Source organism: Amblyomma mixtum, chromosome 1 (genome assembly GCF_055824585.1).
Source record: "Amblyomma mixtum isolate Tamu chromosome 1, ASM5582458v1, whole genome shotgun sequence".
In the NCBI taxonomy this organism is placed as follows: Eukaryota; Metazoa; Arthropoda; class Arachnida; order Ixodida; family Ixodidae; genus Amblyomma; species Amblyomma mixtum.
In genome coordinates, this window is record NC_143012.1 from 49,630,603 (window position 1) to 49,650,858 (window position 20,256).

Sequence of the window (20,256 nt, forward strand, 5' to 3'; positions counted from 1 at the left end):
TCGTCTCGCACTCCGGAGACCGGGGTTCGATTCCCGCACTCGATCGAATTCCTTCTTGGTTTTATTTATTTATCTGGTCTGGCTAGAAAGTATAATTAGGCTAACTGGTTAATTAAGCAATGAACTAAACTCAGTCCCACTTAGTTGGAGCATCACTAAACGATCCCTTTAATTGGTGGCATGGTTACTAGCCGAAGTACTATTGGCCCCGTTTGAAATTCGCGCACTGTGACGTCACGACCATTTCGACCAATTGAAAAGCGTGACATGTCTGTCGACAGCTCCTGCTTACAACGATGAGGCATTAAAGGTTTCCGCTTTAATATAGCAGTTGTGACTGCAATAACTATTGGTATCGTACTGAGATCTTCGTCTTCTGTTGCGCACTTCTCTTGATATCAGGAAAATTTTCGCTCTGTTGGATCACTAGAAAATGATTTGTGTGGCTTTCCAACCTTTCGCTCCCACATGTGCATTCACTCAAACGACTGTGTGCCACGTAAACTACGTCACCCCACATTTTACGGGCTCACGGTCACGTGGCACCCGGCCACATGTTTCTGTATAGTTCGGACCATTTCGGCAAAGTTATTTAAGAGCGGATAATGAGGACCATGGGGAGCTATTCCACACAACCACACCGATAGCGTTCACAGCGAACAAACTGCTCATCAGCCATTGTTATCTAACCAGAATGAAAGCTCAGTCACAATATGTTCTTCAGAATTCTGATCAGTACTATGAGCCTGTCAAAATATAAAACATAATTTTAATTTTTCATAAATCTATCCAGGATTGCATTTAAACACATTAGTACTTTGTTTTCTCTGTAAGGCAGAATTCCAGTAGCTAGGTTTTGCGCAGACTTGAAGCGCGAATTTAACAAGTCCTGAGAGCTATTAATTCACGGCTGTGTACTGTTAAGTCGACACTTTAATGCGCTCTGGTTGCGAAGCAATTAGCATTCCTTCCTTAAAAAAAGGCGTTGTAGAGATGCCGAAAACTAAGTGCCTCTTTCATAACCTCACCATGAGTAGGAAATAAAGAATGATCGAATCACGACAGAGCACTCCTCAATCGCAGCAGACGCTTTCAGGGCGCCTAGCTCATCAGCACAGACCTTAACTATTTGCGAGCCTAAAAGCAAAAGTAACCGGAGCAAGGGTAACATTGAGAAAACAGATTGGTAAGAAGAGGGGTGATGAGAGTGTTTTTTGTTTTTGTCTCCTATTTTTTGAACTCCGTCTATGAAATATTTTCTCAATAGTGAGTTTTTGATGCGTCACAGGAGAGTTTTGAGTGATTGCAAATATGCTTAAAAAGCCCTTACTTTCTAAAAAATTGTTTAGCTAAGTCCAAGAATTTACTCAAGCAAAAATTTACTGCAGAATATTTAAGCCCTTCTGAGAACGACGCAGTTCATTTCATTATGGAGGCACCTTTTAAGAGGAAGAAGGCAGCAAGTATTTGGAAAGCATCTATGAATCGTTGAATACTGTAATTGTTACAGCGTGTCATAAAGGATTAAAAAAATAATACACGTTGTTCTATCCTTGTGTTCTCTTTTGTTTACAATCATTTTACTTTACCTCAATTTAATATTTTACCTCAATATATTTTTTAGGGCATAGCTTACTTTCTGGTTTAGCCGTAACCACTATTTATTCAGGATTTCTTGTGTTCAGAAGGCAGAAATACTAAGTTTTATTGTAACCGCCTTCTGTGAACGAAAATGCTTGATGGTATGATTCTTGAATCATAACAGAATGATTCTTCTCTTATGACTCTTACTTCGCACACTTTTAAAGGGACACTAAATGCCCTTTCATTAAAATTTTGTGCTGATTAAAATTTCCTTTTTTTGTTCTTGTGGCACTCATTAACCTTATCCAGCTGCAAGAGCCAATTTACTCTGGCGAGAATTCTATATAAAGAGTGACAGTTTTCACCCGTTGAGCCTAACACGTAATGCTGATGATTAAACGAACTCTCACATGACCTGGAAGTGAATTACGGCATTACGGCTTGATGTAGCCTCCGAGCTATTGAGCGAAAAACCTTGAATCCGCTGCATATCTCTTAAGAAATGTGCGACGGGAGTTCTGTTATTTGATTTTGAGTTCGCTTGGCCTCATGAAAGCTGTGTTTTTGGTGAATGCACCCTCTTTCTCATTATAAAGCGGTATTCAGTTCATAGAAGTTACTTTCATTTAGTTGCCATTTAGTTTTTAAGCACCCAATCTCATTTAGGCGAGTCAAGTATAGCTTACTCTGCTAAGCCTGAACGGGTCAATTCGCTTTTCGTCCTATATTGAGCGGGTTAAACGCACTGTTTCTGGTTTCGCCCTAAAAGCTCACGGCTATTATGCACAATGATTGCGTCCGTGCAAAATACCTTTTGCAAGCATGGAAGTGTGTTTGTTTCTTCTAATATTCATCTTTGTCGCAGGATGGCACAGTGCTCTATTTCCTCCTGGCTTCACGATATTCGGCCTCGTCCCTAATCGCGCCGAGTCCGCGTAGCAGGGAGCAAAGTAAGACAAAGTGCCTCCTAGATTGCTTCCTGGCTTTTCCTTTCTGATACTTCCTGCTGTTTGCCTCCCGAGCCGGGTGTTAGCCGTTACCGCCATAAGGGTTGTTGTCGGCAACATGGAGCCACATTTACTGTGCTGCGCGTCTTAGGGACAATGCTCGTAAAGTGCTTCCGCTGTTCTTCGCATTTTATGAGTAGGCTAGCTGCCTTACCATGTAATCGGTCTTTACGCTGCTGGCGACGGGCGGGAAGAGCTGGGCGTCTTCCGGGTATCGTTTTGGAAGCGTAGAGGTACTGCGTTCATTTGTATATTTGCCTGAAGTAGCCATTTCGTTTCCTTTTGTGGCGCTCTGGTAGTGAATGGATATGCTTGGGCAGACTGTGAATAACCCTGCGTGAGCAGCCGCAAGAAGCGGTGTTTCCACAGTGTCATCACATTATAAGCACAAAGACGACCATTCGGTTGTGACGGGGCAAATCGGTGTTTGTAGTACTAATTTAATTTATTCTTCGCTTTTACGCTGATTGCCTTCCTACTGCATATTTCAAGAAAGAAACACATGAAAAAAACCGGTGCCAATTTTCAACTCTTCCAGCTTTCTTTCATTGTGCTAAACGAATTTAAAGTTTGACCCCTCTTATGCTCAACATGTATTAGCGGACGTCACCTCTGTAAATAGCTGCCTTTATTCAGAGGTGAGTTTGTATTTCAGAGCAGACTTTAAAAAGCCGTTTAAGAACACCTCGTGTTCTCAAATGAGAAAAATATTCACTTCTTGATTTCTACCAGCATCGAATACCAAAACCTTTCTGAACACTGTTCATTGACTCGCATTGCTTTTCTGCCCTTTATTAAAGGCATATTTGATCGCTATTTGAAAGCGAATGGCTAGTCGCCACGACTTAGTGCTTCGCATATTGCGCCCACTGAACTTTCGGCTACGCATTAGGGGGAGAAAAGCATTATTTGGTAATTGTCCTTAGCGCAGCTGATTCCTTAGCTGACAGGAAAAACAAGAAAGCTACACCCCTATGAAAAGTTTACAGAGGAAGAGCGATTGCTTTTGGACCACTGCGCATAGGCCAGATATGCTTTCGCACCATTCCAAACATTTTAATTTTAAGGAGAACTTGTGTTCCTGTTTAGTACTTCCACGGATCTTACAAGATCCGCTCTACACGGCCTAGAAGGATTCTGGGCAGGAGTCGCGATCAGGTGGCACGTGCAATTCTTGAGGCTTTTATGATCAATAAGAAGGGAAGCACTTGTGTTAGCGACTCTTCAGTATCCCTCCGTAGAAATGAAATGTCCGTTCTTGACAGTTTTTTGTGACGTCATGTACAGTGCATCTTTTCAGCCCTGCATTTCTAGCGACCGTCTGTTGTGTGTTTAGGCGGGTTGTTAACTTTGTTACTATTTTTGACTTTTCCGTTTTGTTGTTTTTTCGGGTTCTGACTGCTTTTGCTTAATTCGTTTGACTCTGCCTAGGCTATGATTGTAATTTCTTTTTGACTACTTTTGCTTCTCATGTTTGACTCTGCTTTTGCTACGATTGTTTGACACTGCTTTTGCTACGAGATGGCCTCCTCTAAGTTCTATTGTCTGAATCTTTTAGTTTTTTTTTTCTGCAGAGTTTAAAGATTTCGTATCTATTATCCTGATGTTGCTGCTTTATTCCACGTGTTGGGTTCGGAGCGATAATGCGATGAGTGTCATGCCTGAGCTGTATGTTTAAATATGTCACCTTTTCATGCAATAAACAGTTGTTAGTGTGCGCATGTGGTGCCCCCTCTCTTGTTAGTGTCCTTGTTGCGCCGCCGCTTTAATTCATCACTCACCAACTCGCCCCTCAGGCCATTCTTCTGAAGGAAACCCCCTTTCGCCATGAACTGTTGATAAGGCCTGCAAAATGTATGTTTTCTTGATCACTCACCTTCTTTACTGCAGACCTTGCGTCAGGCGCGCGATTTCTTCTTTCATTTGTGAGTGTTTTGAATGATTTATTTTTCTGTTGTTAGACAGCTTAAAACCTGCGTAAGACCACTACACTTGGCGTGGTCGACAAGAGCCAAATGACGAACGAATCTTTTCGGCATATATACTCTGTCTAGGTATTTTTTTGTGGAGTAAGTCTGCTTTCCAAGAGAACTATAGCCCACAAATAGGCGCCACGCAAGGAATAATACATGAACATGTGGTATTGTATGTGTTTTGTCGCAACTGTGTTTTGTTTGTGTCCACTTTTCGGCTATAGTTTTTTATGGATCATACCCCAACTACCCCAGAAAAAAATGTCTGCCTCTCCCTTAACCGAGAGTAGAGTAATCATGAAATGTTTACGGGCCTAATGTCATCTCGGTGGACACCCGAACCGCACCGTACAGGAAGGGAGGAACGCCACCACCCGTTCAGCGCGATGCCTTGCCATTTGAACGCAAGGTTTTTTGAGGAAAGGAAATGGCGCAGTAATTCTCTGCCATCTCGGTGGACACCCGAACCGCACCGTAATGGAAGGGAGGAACGCCACCACCCGTTCGGCGCGATGCCTTGCCCTTTGAACGCAGCGCTTCTCGCCCGGGTCCCTGTGCGCCTGCGCGGCTTTGCTTCGATGCGCGAAGCCCCTAAGAGATCACGTTTGGCAACGAAGTGTATCGTGGCATTTATGTGCTTTTTACACGCGTTATTAGAAATCGGAAACTATAATTCCGTGCATTATCAAACGCACAGCGACTGATATCTTGATAAACATTGAGAATGCACTGGCAGCAGTTATTTTTTGTGACTCCTTTGGAGACCAACCGGCGCTTGCATGCCGGTCGCGTAGGAGGGCTTACAGAGTCTCGCTAAATCTCGTTAAGTCTCGTACGGTGCCCGGATGTTCTCGTTTCAGAGCCCGGATGACTGGATTTCAGTGCCCGGATGAGTGGATTTCAGTGCCCGGATGATGGCTCTCGGTCTTGGCGTGACGTCACCACACTGCCGACAACGGGGGCTAAAAGCATTTCATGCTTAAAAATATTGCCACCTGGTGTTCTCAGGTGGCGCTACAGTGTCTTCGAAGACGTTGAAGTGTCTCGCGCTGGCTGGCTGCCTGCTTGCTGTATTCTGCCGGTTAGCCGTTACATATTTTGGTGTAGGCGCTGGGTAAAGATCCCCGTATATGTCTCATACTCCTCCGGATACCCTGGGCTCCAGTCCTTCGCTAGTGGACACCCCCGTGCACCGTGCTAGCCGGAGAAACCAAGGCCTACCTCCCGAACACGGGCTTTTGGAATCTGCCAGAGCACCCACCCATCGACCTGCCATGCCAGCTGCAGCCTACTACACCTTGCAGAATCCGCGACTGCCCAAACCATTCCACGGCAGTCAGCTCGAAGACGTAGAAGACTGGCTTCTCGAGTTTGAACGCGTGGCCTCATTCAACCAGTGGGACGACGCCGCCAAGCTTCGAAACGTCTTCTTTAGTCTCGAGGATGGTGCGCGTACCTGGTACGAAAACCGAGAAGACGCCCTAACATCATGGCACGAGTTCCGCCGACGCCTGCTGGAGACCTACACCAGCACGGATCGTCGAGAACGGGCTGAAAGGGCTTTGCAGTCTCGCATTCAGATGCCTAATGAGACTGTAAGCATGTACGTGGAGGATATGACTCGGCTCTTCCGGCGAGCTGACCCGGCCATGCCCGAAGATAAAAAGGTGCGCCAACTCATGCGCGGCGTTAAGGAGCAACTTTTCGCTGGCCTCGTGCGCAGTCCACCTGGGACTGTTGCTGAGTTTCTCACGGAAGCGGTCGCGATGGAGAAGATGCTCTTGCGGCGGTCTACCAGCTACGACCGGCCGGTACTCGCCGCTTCACTTACAGAGCCGCTTCCTGCCTTCGGGGCTAACCCTGGTCTTCTCCGCGACCTGATCCGCTCCGTTGTGCGCGAAGAGCTCCAGGCGCTTTTCGGTGCTCCCCTGCCGACGGCCGGCTCTCTCGCTAGCCTCGTCCGCGAAGAGGTTCAAGCCTTGAGACCTTCGTTCCCGTCCGTTGACCCGCCGCCTTTACCCACGGAGTGCCGTCGTCCAACGTATGCTGAAGCCTTGCAAAGTCCTGCGCCCTCTTCGGCGCAGTTTTCTCCGTCCAATCAAGGCTCGCTGTTTTCCGCACACCCCGACACGTACTACATCGACAATCGACGATCGCCCCAGCGGAAGACGGACCTGTGGCGTGCTCCAGATCGGCGGCGTCTCTGCTTTCATTGCGGGGAACCCGGTCATCTGTATCGCCAGTGCCCGTATCGACAGCTTGGGCTGCAGGGGTTCCCTATCGACATGCCCCGTCCACCAAGAGGTCAACGACCCCGGGAGATCGAGGACTACGTAGCCCAGCAGCGCATGGCGACAAGTCCCCAGCGGCAGTCTCGGTCTCCATCACCACGCCGACCTTCGCCACAGCCCCAAAGCTCCTCCTGGATGGCGCAGAGACGGTCGCCAAGTCCCCGCCGGGAAAACTAAAGAGAGCGACCTCAGGGGGCGAGGCCGCTGGCGATCGATGCGAACAAGACCCCCCGACAACGCGAACAGCGTCCGACCGCGATTTAAAGGCAACGACTGCAGTACCTGAACTCGGAGATCGATTCTCGTTGGATATACCCGTGCTTCTCGATGGCTATAAGGTTAGTGCTTTGGTGGACACTGGCGCTGATTTCTCGATTTTAAGCGGAAAGCTAGCGGCGCTTCTTAAAAAAGTAATGACGCCATGGTCCGGCACGCAGATTCGCACGGCTGGCGGACATGTCGTGACTCCGCTTGGCCTATGCACAGCAAGAGTCCAAATTCGCAGCTCCACATTTGTTGTCAGCTGCCTAGTTCTACCTGACTGCTCCCGTGACTGTATCCTTGGCGTTGATTTTCTGCGAGAGTATGGAGCTATTATTGACCTCCGAAAGCGCACTGTCACATTTTCTACCGAGAAAGCTGATGTTTACTCTGAGGACTGTCCACGCCGCGCCGCCCTTCGAATATCCGCCGAGAGCGTTTGGATTCCGCCACGCGCCAGTGTTTTTGTGAGTGTTCACTGCGACGCACTACGTGAAGGGACTGTGGTCGCAGAGGGCAACCTGTCCCTTTTGCTCACCCACGGCATCTGCTCAGCGCGAAGTCTCATCCATCTCCGCGACGGCTGCTCTGAGCTCCTGGTGACTAACTTCTCTAACGAGCCCCGGCACCTTTTTCGTGCTACTGCCATCGCATTCGCCGACCCCTTAGCGGAGGTTTCTGAATGTTTCGCGTTCGAAGCTGTTAGACCTGTGCGCCCATCCCTTGACATCAGCCCGGACCTTTCGGTGACTCAACAGCGAGAACTACGTGCCCTCCTACTCGAATACGCTGCCTGTTTCGCTTCTTCGTCGAAAGTCCGGCAAACGGCTCTTCTCAAGCACCGCATCATTACGCCCGACGATGCCCGCCCCATCCATCAGCAGCCGTACCGTATCTCACCGAAGGAGCGTGAGGCGATCCAAACGCAGGTGAAGGAGATGCTTTCAGATGGAATCATTCAACCTTCCAGCAGCCCCTGGTCTTCACCTGTCGTGCTGGTGAAGAAAAAGGATGGGACACTCCGCTTCTGCGTGGATTATCGAAAACTGAACAACATCACTAAAAAAGACGTCTACCCGCTGCCTCGTATCGACGACTCGCTCGACAGACTTCGTCGCGCCCAGTACTTCTCCTCCATTGATTTAAAGAGTGGGTACTGGCAGATAGAGGTCGACGAGCGGGACCGCGAAAAAACGGCGTTCGTGACACCCGACGGACTGTACGAATTTAAAGTGCTACCTTTTGGGCTATGTTCAGCGCCGGCAACTTTCCAGCGGATGATGGATACCGTTCTCGCTGGACTAAAATGGCAAACTTGTTTGGTTTATCTCGATGATGTCGTCGTATTTTCCGAAACCTTTGCCGAACACCTTGAACGCCTGAGGACAGTATTAGATGCCCTCCGATCGGCCGACTTAACGCTAAAGCCAGAGAAGTGCCACTTTGGGTACAAAGAGTTGAAGTTTCTCGGTCACCTCGTGAGTGCCGATGGCGTTAAGCCCGACCCCGAGAAAACTGCTGCCGTCGCCAACTTTCCTGTTCCTGCAACAAAGAAAAGTGTGCAACGTTTTTTGGGTCTGTGCGCATATTACCGCCGCTTCATCGCCGACTTTTCAAAGATTGCCGCACCCCTGTACCACCTTACGCGCAATGATACACAGTTCGTGTGGGCTGCCGAGCAGCAGGAGGCTTTTGCCGAGCTGCGCAGACGACTGCTAACAACCCCTGTTCTTGCGCACTTTGATGAAGAGGCTGAAACCGAAGTCCACACTGACGCGAGCAACGTCGGCCTCGGCGCCGTACTCGTCCAACACCAAGGTGGCGTGGAAAGGGTCATCGCGTATGCAAGCCGCACGCTTTCTCGCGCTGAAACAAACTATTCGACCACAGAAAAAGAATGCCTTGCGGTTGTGTGGGCAACCATGAAATTTCGTCCGTACCTCTACGGCCGCCCGTTCAAAGTAGTTACCGACCACCATTCGTTGTGCTGGCTTGCCAATCTTCGCGACCCATCGGGGCGCCTAGCCCGATGGAGCCTCCGCCTCCAAGAATTCGACTACACCATTGTGCACAAATCTGGCCAGACGCACGAAGACGCTGATGCACTCTCTCGCGCACCCGTCGGGTTAGCGGATGATAGCATAGAGGACGAGAGTGGTTTTATTGGAGTTGTCAGCGACCTAGACCTAATGACCCGACAGCGAGCTGACCCAGACCTGCGACCTATCATTGATTATCTGGAGGGCCGAGCTTCTGTCGTACCCCGACAATTTTCTAGAAACCTGCCGGCCTTCTGTCTCCGGAACGGCATTTTGTTTAAGAAAAACTCCAGCACTGTTGACCGAGCGCACCTCCTCGTCGTTCCGGCAGATCTCCGCGCCGATATCCTTCTTGCTTGTCACGATGAGCCGACCTCCGGCCACTTGGGCTTTGCCCGCACACTTGCACGCGTGCGCCAGGCGTATTATTGGCCCAAACTTTCTCACGCCGTCCAGCGTTACGTCAGAGGCTGCCGCGATTGCCAACGTCGTAAGGCGCCTCCTCTCAAGCCAGCGGGCTTGCTCCAACCTATTGAACCGCCTCGGACGCCGTTTGATCAAGTCGGCATCGATCTTCTGGGCCCATTTCCTGTGTCATCGGCCGGTCATAAATGGATCATAGTCGCGACCGACTATTTAACAAGGTATGCGGAAACTAAGGCGGTGCAGCGCGGTACGTCATCTGAGATCGCCCAGTTTTTTATGCAACAAATCGTGCTGCGTCATGGCGCACCGTCCCACGTAATCACTGATCGAGGTACGGCGTTTACGGCACAGCTCATGCGCGACGTGTTCGAGCTCAGTCACACGAACCATCGCAAAACCACTGCCTATCACCCACAGACGAACGGGCTCACAGAGAGACTCAACAGAACGATCGCCGACATGATCGCAATGTACATAGACTCGCAGCACAAAACCTGGGACGAGATTCTCCCGTACGTCACATACGCTTACAACACGGCCACGCAGGAGACGACCCGATTTACACCATTTCGTCTGGTCTACGGACGTGACGTTCAGACGATGCTGGATGCAATGCTTCCATGCTGCACTGATGACCACCCACTCACGCCAGACGCCGAGCAGTTCGCGCAGCGCGCCGAGGAAGCACGTCAACTTGCCCGTATTCACATTCAGCGGCAGCAGAGCACGGATGCGCGCCGCTACAACCTCCGTCATCGGCACGTCGAATACCATCCGGGTGACCAAGTTTGGGTGTGGACCCCGGTACGCCGCCCAGGCTTGTCTGAAAAACTGATGTGCCGTTACTATGGACCGTACCGAGTTTTGCGCCGCGTCACCGAAGTGACCTACGAAGTTCTTCCTGACGGGACTGTGCAGCCTCAGCGTCGTCCACCCCGCTCTGAGGTTGTGCACGTTGTCCGCATGAAACCCTACTTCACGCGGTAATGGATAGTACGCTCAGTGTTCGCTAGTTTTCGCGTGGGACACCTTCGCCCACCTCCCTTGTACATTTTTATGTGCTTGTGCTGTTTTTTTTCTCTTTCCACTGCCCGTACTGCATCCCCGCTTTTATGTTTTTTCTTTTTTTTGGGAGGGGGAGTAATGCCACCTGGTGTTCTCAGGTGGCGCTACAGTGTCTTCGAAGACGTTGAAGTGTCTCGCGCTGGCTGGCTGCCTGCTTGCTGTATTCTGCCGGTTAGCCGTTACAATATTCTGCAGTTACTTTCCAGAGACGTTACACCCTAAGCTTCTCAAAAGTGTCTCCACGAGGAACACCAAAATCCCAACGGTCGATTAGCAAGTGATCCGGGGGTGCGCACTAAATGATGCTCTCTTTCGAATGCACATCTTCGATTTGGCAGATTAGAAGGAGCGGTCATATTAAGCAATGACAGCATGATTTGACTTAACGTCCTGTTATGCACACGCTGTCATCCCGTGGAATTTGGCAGATCACCGTGGTTGCATGTCGTGATGTGATTGCTGGAAATGTACGGTCGCCTTAAGTACTTTTCTAAAAAAGATGCAAGACAGATCACGAGAGGCCACAGAAGTGAACCCGCAAGCAAAGAATCTCAAGATTGGCATAGTTATCGACTAGCTAGCAAGTGCTTTGTAAACTAAAGTTTCGGTATTAGTAGTTTGTGCAAAAAATTTAAGAAAATCTGTGTTCTTTTCTGACAACGAATATCTTAAATATCAATGTTTCTTACCTTTGATGAACTATTAGAGGTACATAAAAGATAAAAATGGGCTCTCTAGCTTCAAGAGCATAAGGTTGTGGAGGTAGTGAACAAGACTAACTGGCATTTACAAAGTTTTTTTTTTTCTGGGCGATCTGTAAGCTCAGGAAACAGCTGAACAAATTATCCCTCGACAGAAATTCCTCCTCAGACGAGTATAAATAGGAGTCCTCTCAACGTCCCCCATACTTTTTGTAAAGTTAATTATCGGAATGCGAGAGTGTCAGAGAACGAGAAACGGCTTGAAAAAGATATCAGTATATATTCACATATCTACAAGCAGCAGCGAAAATCACTGGAGAGAAGTTTATTTGGACCCAGGAACATAAAAGGGAGAGCCGTACCTCTACAAAACAGAAAAACACATTACGGCGACAGATGTGTCCCGAAGCGCACACACAAGCAGCGTAAGTGTCCAAAACACAAAGTGTCCAAAGTACTGCTTACTACATATCCTCGTCTAAGCATGAATGACACGGTACTTCTACTGCTTGGTTGATCTTTTCCTATCAAGCCGCAGTATTCATGGAGCACCTTCTAAGAAGCAATGCGAACTTCCACTTGTGCCCATTATCCATGTCCTTCATATAGCCTGACTGGGAAGACCTTAATGCAGGTAATGCTGCAACGTCTTATATTACATCCGCGGAATAAGCGTGATTCCTTCGCTTTGCGTCACCAAAACCAACGGTGTTTTCAAATAATTGATGTCGTTAAAGTATCTTGTCGAAGCCGGGCCTCCTCACGACAGAAATAACTTCGTTTATCCTAGCCCATGGCGTTTTAATAAAAAGGTCCTTGTGAAAAAATTTGCGTTTATAGACATTGCCTAATAAAAATACACGCAAGAAGTTTCATCTACGACCTTCCGAATTTTTTTATTAACGGTTTTCAGTTAAAGACGACTGTTTCCGCAATAGCATTGCCAGTGGTGTAATACATAAGAATACAGCTAGGATGTGCTAACTAGCAAAATAGTTCATTACTATTTAATAGTTAACTTTTTAACTATTGCTGTTAGCCTACTTAATTAAGAAGACGTGTGTAGGCTTCCTTAAGTGATATTCGTATCAGTTTTTAGAATTTCATAAACGCGGTTACCCTCGGCGCTGTGGCCGAACAAATTTCGGCTATTTCGACGAGTCGTGCACTGGACAAGTCTCTTCTCGAGCAAGCTTTTCGAAAGCCAATGTATTTTGGCGCGATGTATAAAAATTTCTTGGGCCACAGCGCCTTGGGTAACCACGAATTCCAATCTCTAAAAAAACAGCTGCACTGATATTACTTACGGTTGGCTACACACCTCTCAATAATTAAGGAACTAAACAGCAATATTGAAAAGTTAACTATTTATTCTTAGTCAATCAGCCTGCTAATTACCAAGTCTGAGCTGTATTCTGATGCACTACACCGCTGATAGTGCTATGCCGGAAAAGGCGCTCTTCGTACTCAAGAAGTCTCTTGTATATTGGCAGAAAAAATTGATGGGAAACACCCTCTATATGAGTTTTTTTTTTTTTCCTCTTTTGAGAATTTTTTTTAACGTTGTGACATGAATCCTTATTGAGGAGCGTATTCGATGTGGCTGCAGCTGTTATACAAGTATCTGGTGCCATAATGAGATGGTGAAGTAAGGCTTTTTGACGGGCTAGTAGGTACATATTCATATTTGAAAGGCTGTGCGCTAAAAAGACATTTACAGGAAAAAGCATAGAAACGACAGGAAAGAAGCGCTTGTCGTCTCTATGCTTTTTCCTGTGAACGTCTTTTTAGCGCACAGCCTTTCAAAAATGAGATGCTGCGCTCGAATATGTAGCCATAAAACGAAACGTGTTATTGTATTGAGAGGAGGCTACACTACCGTTTGACCTTTTTACGAATTGCATCCACATACTTCTTGTCCTCTGTTTAGGGGACGACGAGGAAAAGATATGAACGTCCGGGCAGGGCAAGAAGGTCTCGTTTCAATCATTATAAAGCACTGAATCCTCGACTGCCTTCAAATCGCGCAGGCGACTGTATATTATAACAATTACAACACTATTACAGCAGCTTCCACTTCTTCTACATCTTAAATTCTGAGTCGAAACAGGGTGCCTGCGTTGACGCGTATCTTATGGACAGAAGTACTAAAGCCGCCGCGGCGGCTCAGTGGTTATGGTGCTCGGCTGCTGACCTGAAAGACGCGGGTTCGATCCCGGCTGCGGAGGTTGAATTTCTTTGGAGGAGAAATTCTAGAGGCCCATGTACTGTGCGATGTCAGTGCACGCTAAAGAACCCCAGGTGGTCGAAATTTCCGGAGCCGTCCACTACGGCGTCTCTCATAGCCTTAGTCGCTTTGGGACGTTAAACTCCATAAACCAACCAACCAGAAGTACTAAACGTATTCGTGCCAAATAATTTGATAGGATTGTCTGTGGCGGTGAACGTCGCGCTCGTAATACTCAGGTGGTGAACGCATAATGCCGAGCTGCGACAGCAGCTCATGCGTTCGTCAACAGGGAGTAAAAAGAGATGTTGAGCACAGTTTATAGTTAGAACAATATTTGCACACATGAGGCAAAACGTCGTTGTTTAATTGTTGGTAGGTGTAATTACGCAACCATGTCTTCCAAAGGTCTATTATTTTTAAGTACTCTGATCTGCTTTGCAAAAATTACGGTAATCACTGGTAGGGGCAGGACATGCGTCATGCCGTTGCAACGGCTTTTGTCCTGTCTCCTCCTCTGAAAAAGGAAATGAAAGGAATTGAATTCAATTCAATTCAAAGGATTACATTGACTCCAGTAAGAAACCTGGCGAAATAACCTTAGAATGTGCTGTTTTGACTCAGGCCGCAATCATCATGTACAACTTTTCCGATTTTCCTTTTGAGCGCAGCCATAAATACATTGTGGCTGTGCCAACAGCGATCTGATTTGCGGATTTCATAGAGGCATCTGCAGCACAAATACAGCACAGTTCAGCACACACGCGAGCTCGATCAAGCTCTAAACATAGAATAGGTCTATACTATAAAATTTCCCCGCAGCTTTCTCCTTGATTCTTGGCAGTCCTCGGAAGCGTTCTTAATTTGTCCGATATGACTCAATCTGTCCTCTAAGAGGCGATCAGTTATTTGTTGCTCATATTCCATGCACCGCATGAACGATTTCCTAAGCGACAGTTCTTTTTTTCGGTTTCATTAAAAAACTCTGATTCTAGAACACGAAAGGTATTCAACTGATTTCTTTAGACTGGCAGCTAGTATTCAGCTTTCATTTGGCGCAGTCAATGGCAATGATAAGGAAAAAATATTCCACACAGTAATTTGCTTCCCCCTCGGCTGTTTTATTTTTGTCAGAAGATGTTCACCTTCTCTCTTTCAGCAGGCCCCGCATGACGCGTTTGTCTGATAGCGGAGCTCACCGATCATACGCTTTGTTTTTTAGTAATCGCACTCTACACGAGCAGCTTGGTTTCTGCGACAAAAATTGGGAGTTTCGCTAAAGGCTGGACACAGTATCAATAAATTTTTGCTTATCCAGGACGAATTGCAGCTTAACTCTTTTACAGTTCGAACATGTTTGCTGAAAGGAGCGCACTGATTGAAATTCAATACACGGCTTACATACCATGAATCTTCAAAGAGGGCGTGCATGTTTTTGACAACCTCTTCCCTAATTCATAATTGTCCTTCCCATTAACAGCCATCGCGTGGGCGATGTCACAGAGGTTGAGTTCGGATCAAACAACCTTCTCTGACATCTGTGCCAGCTATTTGCGCACGAAGTTGTCTGAAACGCTCCATTCATTCGCAGGGAACAAGGTACGCTTCAGGCGAATTCGTATTCAAAGAGGACTGGAGAACGCCTCGTAGAGAGTGCAGGATTTAAAAGTCATTTATAAATACTGTACCCCTATCTAGGTGCGCGGCCTCCAGAGAAAGCTTGATTCCAGTAAGGCTATATTTTAATTCCTTTTTCGTAAACAGGCGGGTTTCGATAAGAATATAAATGGTTAAAATATCACCTTTCGGCATCAACTGCTGCACATTACCGTATTAATTGCTTAATTGCACCGTAGCTGCCGTCATACTTGCTCGCAAGTCGCTATAGAACGCAGGGCAACGCGCACTAGCATTACATCTAGAACGTGCGGTTTCCACAGTTTAGCTTTAAAACAAAACTGCGGTAGACGGTCACAAACTGTTAAAGTACGTATTTTCTTCATTTCCTCCAAAACTGACCCTCTAGTGAGTACCGAAAGACGCATGATAGTCGAAACAGTGTGGGTATTAACAGGCGTTATTCATAAATCCTTTAGATGCTCGACCTTTATGTACCAATGTTATCTTTTCCTTTCTTTCTTTCTTTATTAAATGCTGCAAACATTGTACAGGTCCAATCAGGGTGGATTAAATGGCAAACAGTACAATAATAACAAAGTTAATAAACATCAAAGTGTGGCAAAAGGCAATAAAGAATCATACCAGTCGGTTACAGCGCGAGGAAAAAATGAAAACGAATAAATTCGTTCGTGGAAAGTACGGTTTCAGAGAATTAGGATCTTTTTGAAAGAATATTGAATTTTAACGGGCATTATTAGCAGTGAAAGTAGTTTTAAGATCTCGAGACTGCTCCCCCCCCCTGCCTCTCTCCTTGAGAGAGCTAGCCGCGTCACCGTGTGTTTGCGTGTAATGCCCACTAGACCAACTCTTTTGTTCTTAAAATGTGAGAATGTGGGTGACAAATATAGCTAAGCTTCTCAATGTTAGGAATAGAGCGGTAATTAAGGGCATATGATTGCTATTGAGCACCCGAGAGACTTATCGCACTATCCCATATAAAATTGTAAAACTCCTGTTTCGTAAGAAATACATGATAATTTTTCTAACTACAATCTTCAGGTATTACTAGCAATTTATGCTTTTCCACTCATTTCAAAGGCATCCGAAATCGTGAAGCTGGAAGCAGTGCGTCCGTAACAACCTATGATTGCATGAATGGAGGTGCCCGGGTCCTCACACCTCGCCTCATTACAGAACTTGCGGCAGCTTAACGAGCTCGCGACATCCTTTGAGGTACAACGAACTCCATTAAGCCGTTCGAGTGTGGTTCCCCTGATGAGTCCCAGGCGAACTTCTGCATGTGCGCTGTGCTTGGGAAATATTCTACTACAAGTGATAAACCTGAAGTCACCAAACGCGTCAAGGGACTCAGTGCGTTCTCTCAGCTGAACACAGATAACAATACAGTGTGCATATTTAATCTGCTTCCATTTTATTGTGTGTTTATGTATATGACGTTTTATATCCTTCCCCTTTTCGAGTTCCTATCTAAAAGTGTAATGGCGCTTCCTGGCAGGTGAATTTGCCTTCCATGTCTCGCCACCTAGCGCTCAAATACCTAAATGGCATCCGCGGATCATGCGTTATACGAAGGTCGATAACTTCTCTTTCAAACATTTTCATATTTCATATGGTTCTTCGGTGTGCTACTCTTACATTTTTCCAGAGTGTTACGGAGAAACGTTCTCATAGCCCTAATTTAGCTTTTGGGCATTGCATACCGACGTCTTGTCGTATTAGTTTAAATAAATAGTTATGATCACATTTATTATATTCCCCATTGTTTCCAACTCTAATGTTAACGAATTCTGCCACGTGGTAACCTGGAGCATGTCTTATATATCCACCGAAAAAGGCAAACTTTTGAGAAAATGGCGGAAACGTAAAATTTTTAGGTCTGAACTTGAACTCCTCTCGTATGAGCGGAATTCTAATATTTTGCTAAGCTTTATTTTGTGCCCCAGTTAAAAATCTCATGCTGCCAGGAATTAAGCCGCGTCGTGTTATGAAACATGTTAATTGATCTTCGGCAAAGAGACACCTTTTGAGAACGTGGCGACAACGACCAGCTTCCAGGTCTAAACCTAAACTCCTTCCGTACGGAGAGAATTTAATAAAGTGCTACTGTTTATTTTGTGCACACCGTTCAAAATAAAAACGATCACCACTGTCAAATCTAGAACACCAGACAGGAAAAAGAACAATGGAAGCAACAAGCTCCAATTCGAGTTTTTTTTTTGCTCAAGCTTTCTGCTTATATGTACCCGGCTGGTAATGTTTTTCTGATAATTCCTGATTCGTTTTCGCTTATGCCTCAGTCAATTTCACGTGTAACAATTCCTGCCTCGTGTTAAGCGGCAGAAAAGGAAGGAATGCCAAATTACGGTTGAACAATCACCTGCCCCAAGAGCTCTGTCGACCACAACGTACCCTACTCCTCATCTGAATGGCTGAAAGTATTCTGCCCGTTTCCACACTTGGGGCCACAAGCGGTACAGCTTCTCTCGGTCGGTAGCGTAGAGGGCCCACTACCGAGTCCAAACCGACATCCTGCAGTGCTTCACGCATATCTAAATTTGATACCGTATTTTGCGCATGTTAATTTGTTCAAACTCAGTTTTTTGCCCCGTTCAATAGAGGCCTGCAATTCTCTACCTGGGTCCATTCGTTGTTATCTATTTCAAAATTTTGTAACTGCCGCTGAAGACGCATAATAGCTGTGTATTCTTACAATGCCGTTAAATGGTCCTTTCTTGTTTGATATTTCGTTTGTGATTTTAACTTTTTTGTAGTGCTCACTTTGTACATTTTGCTGCATTTTGTTACCTTGCATTTTGTGTTTTTCCCACTCCTGCCATAGCGCATATAATTGCGCTGCAGTATGTATAAATAAATTAAATAAATCCCATCTTGAGTATGCGTGAACTGAATTTGCTGTACACTAAGCGCAGTTTCGCAGGACACATGTCATTTCGTTTTGTTTTGTGTGGATCGCTATCTTGACACGTGTACTCTGTCTTCCATCATCCTTGTGGTTCTGCTCATGCTGTACCGATTCGCATCTGCTTTGAAAAAAAGAATTTTATCCTCTGTCACTGATATCGCTTTTAATTAGGATTTTCCAGATGTTGTGTATGAGAGCAACGCGCAGTAAATAAGAGTTTCTTGGTTAGTCTAACCTAAGTGGTCACTATTTTTTTTTACCATAACTGGCTAAAGGAAGCGAACACGAAAGCATAAAAAATGTTTTCGAGGCGTTTTCAGTACACGATCCTTCATGGTGCCGACCTTAGACAATGCCACCCTTCTACAAATAGTCTGCCTAGTCCTGCACCTGCTTTCAAAATTCTGGATCTTCCTTTAGCGTAAAAGCTCTAAAGTTTTACTGTCAGAAAGGAACAAAGACGCGTGGCGTGTAAGGAGAGATGGAGTGCTGTACTTCGCAGTTCGAATTGCAAGTTCCCATCTTTGCTTGGAAACAGAAACATGTGCATTCGCTAGCGCAACAGGACTTGAGGCCTTCGAATATTTTTTCTGATCATTATATCTAGCTTGTCTATGTTCCTGATTGTTGGTTGCCATTTGCGTTTTTTGCGCACCGGTCGTCATTGGCCAGACTGTATTCCTCTCAACAGCAGGCATAAATTCGTAAAAACAAAGTTGCCGCATGCCGACGCCTGGACAATAAATATAGGACACCTCATGCATCTGCATAGCTGATGACAGCGTGTGTTGTTCTCCAGGAGCGCACTGTGTTTTCAAAGACTCGCTGATGATGAACTCAGTTCCACGGCATTTGCCTTCTGTTGATATGACGCGTCGGGGAATGCGAACGCGAAGTTTTGCTCATTCGTTGCCGCTCGCATCGCTTTTCCTTACACCTATATAAGCAAGGCTATAGGAAAGCTATTCCGAGGATGTGACGGAGAGGAATGGATGCTGAAAACCACCTGCGCTACACTCCTAGTATGAATGTTGCATTTAAATCGAAACCATCGGTGTTTTGCTAAGAGTGGAAGTTCGTTGGCCGTGCCCCGAGGCCCTGTTTTTCCTAGACCTCGATTTTTTACTTTAATAGTGAGTCACCTCCAAACTCGAAGCTCATTTCGGTTACCGTACTGCATTTTTTATTTTTTTTTCCGGATCCTCGCTCTTATTTACACATCACGAGGCGAACTGAATGCATGCGTGGATTGGAGTGAGCAGATTTTCTCTGCGGAGAGTAAATTGCTTTTTTTTTTAAAACCTTCATGCAAAGAAGAGACAAAATTAGCCAACAAAAGAAAGCTCGTCCTATCTTAGTCGTCAGGAGGATTTGTCATGTCTGAAACAATATTTTTGTGTGGTTTGGTGTCACGGCACATTGAAGGTGTTAGCGTCCTCAAATACGAAAAAACCATGAACATTTGTTGAAGTCCGTTAGGAAGGTATCAGTGAAATGTGCGATGTTACAATATTTCCTTCATCGATTATTGATTCGGTGGCTCCATCGCCATGACAGTGTGTTGCCATGCATTCTCCTCGGCGAATACGATGAATTCGTGTCATTTATTACCATCCTGAAAAGAGCGCTTATAGGCACGAATAACCAGCCGGCTTGTGAATGAATCTGAAGTCTGATTCGGAGGGAGGCAGACCAAATTCTCAAGACAGTGAATTTTCTTAAATTCGAATTAATTGGAAACTTCTAGTTCTCAAGCTTGTTTGATGTCCAGTAAACTTCATCGAATTTGTAAGAGCACCAGTTTAGGGGATTTCAATAAGTCAGCACTGCAGGCATCAGCGAATCAGTATACAGATGTCATTGCGTAATTGTCGAAGCTCGAAAGGTAAGAGCCGTGCTTCTGCTGAGACCAAATTCAGTCTTTTCAGCAGTAATTCTCGAGCTGCTGCTCCGAGCCGGCTATTCGCAGTCGTCCCGGCGTAACCACGCTGTGCGTTTCAGCCAGGCCATGTCGTCCGTCATGCACAACGCAAGGCTGCAACGATTCGCTCAAGCTAGGAAACGACGGCGGGCTGAAGAAACGGATGAAGTTGCTTTCGCAATTTTTGGGGATTAACC